At 33.5% G+C, this 6,000-nt stretch overlaps 1 protein-coding gene across 2 annotated transcripts in view; it reads left to right on the top strand.

The window, feature by feature from the left end:
• The first annotated feature begins 2,408 nt into the window (after positions 1–2,408).
• Positions 2,409–6,000, top strand: part of MSR1 (macrophage scavenger receptor 1) — an 85,386-nt gene continuing 81,794 nt past the window's right edge. The window contains exon 1 of one of the 2 annotated variants that reach the window (XM_016959120.3): positions 2,409–2,614. The gene's annotated coding sequence lies outside the window, so the exon portion shown is untranslated. The remainder of the gene's footprint in view (positions 2,615–6,000) is intronic. The other variant, XM_016959122.4, reaches the window with a different exon arrangement.

Raw genomic sequence — 6,000 nt, 5'->3', positions numbered from 1 at the left:
ATTCTAGACACATATATCCATAAGCAAGAAAAATAAAGTAATTGGGATCCATCACAATAACTATGAACAAAGTAACTATCCACATGATCTGGAATTTGCCCATATTTGTGGTTTGTTTTCTGTATACTGTTTTTGATGGAGATATTATATAGTCCCCTAATAATACATATACCTACTTCAGCTTAAGAAAAAACTATATTTTGCCAAATTTTGTAATCAGACTGGGTTTAAATACCAGCTCTGATGACTCATAACTCTGATCTCAAGAAATGTACTTAACATCTCTAAACATTAATTTCTCAATTAGGGAAGTGATATGACAAAGTTGCTGTGAAGTCAAATGAAGGAATGAATGCAAAATCCCAACCCTTTACACATTACCTCTGTTCTCAATTAATCATTGGCTTGAACTGAACATTTTTTACATGGTTCCCTGCTAAAGGTGTTTTTACATATAGTAAGACCTAATAGATAATATTATGTTACATAATCTATAATTATTATATATAAAACTATATAAAATTATATAGTACCTATTTAGACATATAAAAAGGGAAATTTTTTAATGAAAAATTAGATTGGCTGAAGAGTGTGGAAATCATCATATAGGGAAGTGGTTAGCACTGTGGATATACACCAAACAATATTACGGAGACATACTGAAAATAAAGCACACTGACAGAAAGAAACCTCATTAGGATAGAATTTTGGGAGGTTGGTGTCTTGTTATTCCCAGAGTCTGACTTTTCTAATCACGTAGTATTGTCAGGGATATCTAAATTTTAAACTTCAGATTTTGTACAAAAAAACCTAAAAGGACTATATTTTAAAATAAGAAGCATATACAAATAATTGTAAAGGAAAGAGTGTGAGTTTTGTAGTCTCCAGTTCTCTGTCAGTAAGAATTTGATGAGGAATAGCCAATAGCATTTATGCTGGTCCAGGCTGGATCAAATTGTGATCGTACTTCTAGTCTTAAAGCTGCCTGGTTAGAAATTATGCAGCTTACTTTGATGCCTGTCCTACTACTACTATTAGCCTTTTAGTGGTTACCTTAAGAATGACTGAATAATACTGTTACTTTGCATCTCTCAAAGACCGTGCGCTGCCCCCACATGCTTTCTTGCAGACGTATTGTCTTCTGAAGGATGGTGCCCATGGGCACAGCAATTTGGGGCATCTTTTGGTAGGAAGCATGATTTCTCCTATTTAGGCACAAAAGAGTGACTACGGAATATAAGCTAAACACCTTCTCCCAGAAATATCAGTTGTAAAAGTTAGCTCATTAATGTAATGTTGAACGTTTTCATGTGAGTCATCCTTGAACTTCTTGAATGTGAGTAAAAAACGGAGTTGAATTGTATAAAACCCTGATGGATGGCAGAAGGGAAAGAACATCCCTTTCATCTGATCCATGCCTGAGATTCCTTCCCTCTACTATACTACTGGAAATAAACAACTTGTCTGGTGCTCTAAAAATTAATGCTATTATCATTATAGAGAGAACAGGAGTGAGTGCTTTTAGGTTATTGTTCTTACTAAGGCATCTTTTCTTTCTTCACGTGTTTTGTGTTTGAGGCTAGGGATAAAGGTACAGGAAAAAGGACTTAAGAAAAAAACCCGAATCACTAAACATGGAGTCTTTTTTTTTTTTTTTTTTTTTTTTTTTGAGGTGGAGTCTCACTCTGTTGCCCAGGCTGGAGTGCAGTGGTGCGATCTCTGCTCACTGCAACCTCCGCCTCCTGGGTTCAAGCAATTCTTCAGCCTCAGCCTCCTGAGTAGCTGGGACTACAGGCGCATGCCTGGCCAATTTTTGTATTTTTAGTAGAGACTGGTTTCACCATGTTGGCCAGGCTGTTCTAGAACTCCTGACCTCAAGTGATCCAGCCACCTCCGCCACCGAAAGTGCTGGGATTACAGGCATGAGCCACCACACCTACCCAAACATGGAGTCTTTACTCAACATTATAGTAACATGAAAGAGGAGATCATGAGAATTAATGTATGTTTTAGAAGGCATAGATTACTTATAAAAAAGGAAAGATCAGGCTGGGCACGGTGGCTCACGCCTGTAATCCCAGCACTTTGGGAGGCCAAAGCGAGCGGATCATGAGGTCAGGGGATCAAGACCATCCTGACGAACATGGCAAAACCCTGTCTCTACTGAAATACAAAAAATTAGCCGGGTGTGGTGGCGCACGCCTGTAGAACCCGGGAGGCAGAGGTTGCAGTGAGCTGAGATCACACCACTGCCCACCCTGGTGAGACAGCGAGACTCCGTCTCCAAAAAAAAAGGAAAGCTCAATCTGCTGTAAATTATGTGCTTGTTTCAACAACCCTTGTTTCTTTTCCTTTTCACTTCTCTTTTTTTTTTTTTTTTTTAAAGCGGCCTAAATGGGGTGAAGAGTGAGTTATCTGACAAATTTAGATTTTGCAAACCTGTGCATTGATGAGGGTGCTATTGAAACACATTAAGAAAGATTTTCAACGCAGGAATGTGTCATTTCCTTTCTTCATGTACCAGATGCTGAAATACTATGAGATAAAGATTTTAGGTTTCAATTGTAAAGAGAGAGAAGTGGATAAATCAGTGCTGCTTTCTTTAGGACCAAAGGTAAAGAAAAAAAAGGCTTATTTTAATGTTTTTTCCAGAATTGTTTCTATTCATTGTTATGTGTGTACTCTGTGTGTGTGTGTGCATGCATGTGTGTGATATATATTTGTGTGTCTGTGTGTGTATGATGAGATGAATGATTTATAGTAGAATGCTTTATTGTATCAGCAATAATTTGGTTTGGTTTTTTTCAATAATCAAAAAATAGGGATTTCTGCTAAATTTTCCATGAGTGAAAAACATATATGTCCACAAGTACATATGAAATACACCAAATGCTTTGTAGTTTGAACTAGCAATGGGGTTTTTTCATATAATTAAGCATATTTTGTTTAAAATACTGGTTTTATTCAAAGTATGATTTGATATATTTCACCTATTCTCCTTTCATAACTTTTCATGGAACATTTTTGGCTTTAATCTAATGCCTTTTATTATCTTTCCTTGATTATATAGCAAATATTGGCTGGGTATCTACTATATGCACTTCATTGAACTAGATGTGGGGAAAGGATACAAAAAATAAAATATAGTTCTTTTTGTGCTCAGGAATCTTACGATTTAAAACATATCCCCAAATAGGCATAATGTAATTTGAGCGCCTTAAGTAGTATGAAAGTACTATAGATAATTACTAGCACCTTAAGTAGTATGAAAGTGCTATAGATAATTACTATGAAAATATAGGCGAGGTCAAAATTACTTCTATGGGAAAAAAGTCTATCAAAAATAAATCTTCATGGAGATGCTAGAAATCTGATTAATCTTGAAGACTAAGTAAGATTCACACAACATATAATGGGAGGTTGGCATTTGCACTGACCAGGTAAAAATACTTATAGAAAAACCATAGAACTGAGATTACGAATGTTTTATGCAGTGATTAGCAGTTTTATGCAGTGGGTAAGAGCTGATCTTCTGGGAGTAGACTGCCTGTGTTCAAATTCCAGCTCCCCTGCTCCCTAGTTGAGTAACTTGACTAGTTACTTACACATTTCAGTTCCCTAACCTGTAAAATGGAGAAAATACTACTGTGTACCTCATGAAGATTCCGTGAGAACAAAATAAGAAAAGCTCATATTTTAAAAAAAGTGATATTTTAAAATAACAGAGATTCATATATTGATGGTTTTCTGTGTACCAGGCAATTTACAAAAATTATTTTTAATTCTCGCAATAATTCTTTAAATTTATATTGTGATATTTTACATATCTAAAGAAACTTCAATTCAAATAAGTTAAAATATTTGCCTAAGATCACACAGCTAAATGATGTCACAGTGAATACTCAAATCTAGATTTCAGGTTCAAAAGTTGATGCTCTTTCTTCTTTGCTACCAAGGATGAATATCAGTGACATCAGGCACAATATAAATATTTCCATTTCTTACTAAAATCTTTCTTACAGACAGTTTCCTTAAGCATAAAGCTGTTAGTTTCACAAATAATCTTAATTTAATTTTCATTTTATATACACATTCAACTGCTGTTACAAAAATCAAAGTTATTATTTTATATAATAAGGAGTATCACAAGCTTATTATTTATTCCAAATCTTGAAGATAAAGTTGACCTTAAGAATATGATGGGCCGGGCACGATGGCTCACACCTGTAATCCCAGCACTTTGGGAGGCCAAGGCGGGTGGATTACCTGAGGTCGGGAGTTCAAGACCAGCCTGACCAACATGGAGAAACCCTGTCTCTACTGAAAATACAAAATTAGCCGGGCGTGGTGGTGCATGCCTGTAATCCCAGCTACTCTGGAGGCTGAGGCAGGAGAATCACATCAACTCAGGAGGCGGAGGTTGTGGTGAGCCAAGATCACGCCATAGCACTCCAGCCTGGGCAACAAGAGCGAAACTCCATCTCAAAAAAAAAAAAAGAAAAAGAAAAAAGAAAGAATATGATAAAAAAACTAAATAGGGAAAAATCTTAGGAAAATGAATGCATGTCAAGTATGAAAAGACAGATGGTAAATATGTATTAAACATAAAGAGCTGATTCACATGCATAGGTAACAGAAACCTGTGGGGATGTATAAGCAGTGAATATGAATAGATAATAACCCAAGAAGAACAATGTATGACAGACAATTACAGTGAAATCTCTCTCTTACATTAATAATAAAAAATAAAAATGAAAACCACTTTTAGGTATTATTTAACTCTTATCAAAATCTAAATGATTCCAAAATAAGCTTTATTATTCAATGGTAGTGAATTTTGCTTGAAACTGCCATATTCATATATAAGTCTGGAATATTTATAAATTTATGTTATCTTTTTAAAGATCACTAAGACAGTAGAGCCCAAGAAGTTCAAAATAGTTTTCCTTTCACTTTTTAGTTTCACATATGGTGAATTATCCTAAAGAAACATTTTAAAAGAAGAAAGCTAAATTATGAAAACAATGGCCGGGGCAGTGGCTCACATCTGTAATCCCAGCACTTTGGGAGGCCAAGGAGGGTGGATCACCTGAGGTCAGGAGTTTGAGACCAGCTGGATGAACGTGGTGAAAAATGCAAAAATGAGTTGGGCATGGTGACAAATGCCTATAATCCTGCTACTTGGGAAGCTGAAGCAGGAGAATCACCTGAACCCAGGAGGCAGAGGTTTCAGTGAGCTGAGATCACACCATTACACTCCAGCCTGGGTGACAAAGCAAGAGTCCATCTCAAAAAAAAAAAAAAAAAAAGGAAATATTTATTACGTCATTATTTATATCAGTGAAGCATTGCCCCCTGGCAAAAGGAAAAAAAGTTTAAAAGAAAAAATTATATTTTAGAAAAATGGCTGTATTTTTTATTTAGAAAAATGGCTGTATAAATAAGATTTTATATATATAAAATATATATATAAAATAAGATTTTATATATAAAAATATATATAAAATAAGATTTTATATATAAAAATATATAAAATAAGATTTTATATATATAAAAATATATAAAATAAGATTTTATATATGTAAAAAATACATAAAATAAGATTTTATATATGTAAAAAATACATAAAATAAGATTTTATATATGTAAAAAATACATAAAATAAGATTTTATATATGTAAATATACATAAAATAAGATTTTATATATATAAAATATACATAAAATAAGATTTTATATATATAAAGTATACATAAAATAAGGTTTTATACATATATAAAGTATACATAAAATAAGGTTTTATACATATAGAAAGTATACATAAACTAAGGTTTTATACATATAGAAAGTATACATAAACTAAGGTTTTATACATATAGAAAGTATACATAAACTAAGGTTTTATACATATAGAAAGTATACATAAACTAAGGTTTTATACATATAGAAAGTATACATAAACTAAGGTTTTATACATATAGAAAGTATACATAAACTAAGG

This window comes from Pan troglodytes, chromosome 7 (assembly GCF_028858775.2).
Source record: "Pan troglodytes isolate AG18354 chromosome 7, NHGRI_mPanTro3-v2.0_pri, whole genome shotgun sequence".
In the NCBI taxonomy this organism is placed as follows: Eukaryota; Metazoa; Chordata; class Mammalia; order Primates; family Hominidae; genus Pan; species Pan troglodytes.
This window is presented reverse-complemented; position numbering and strand designations above follow the sequence as displayed.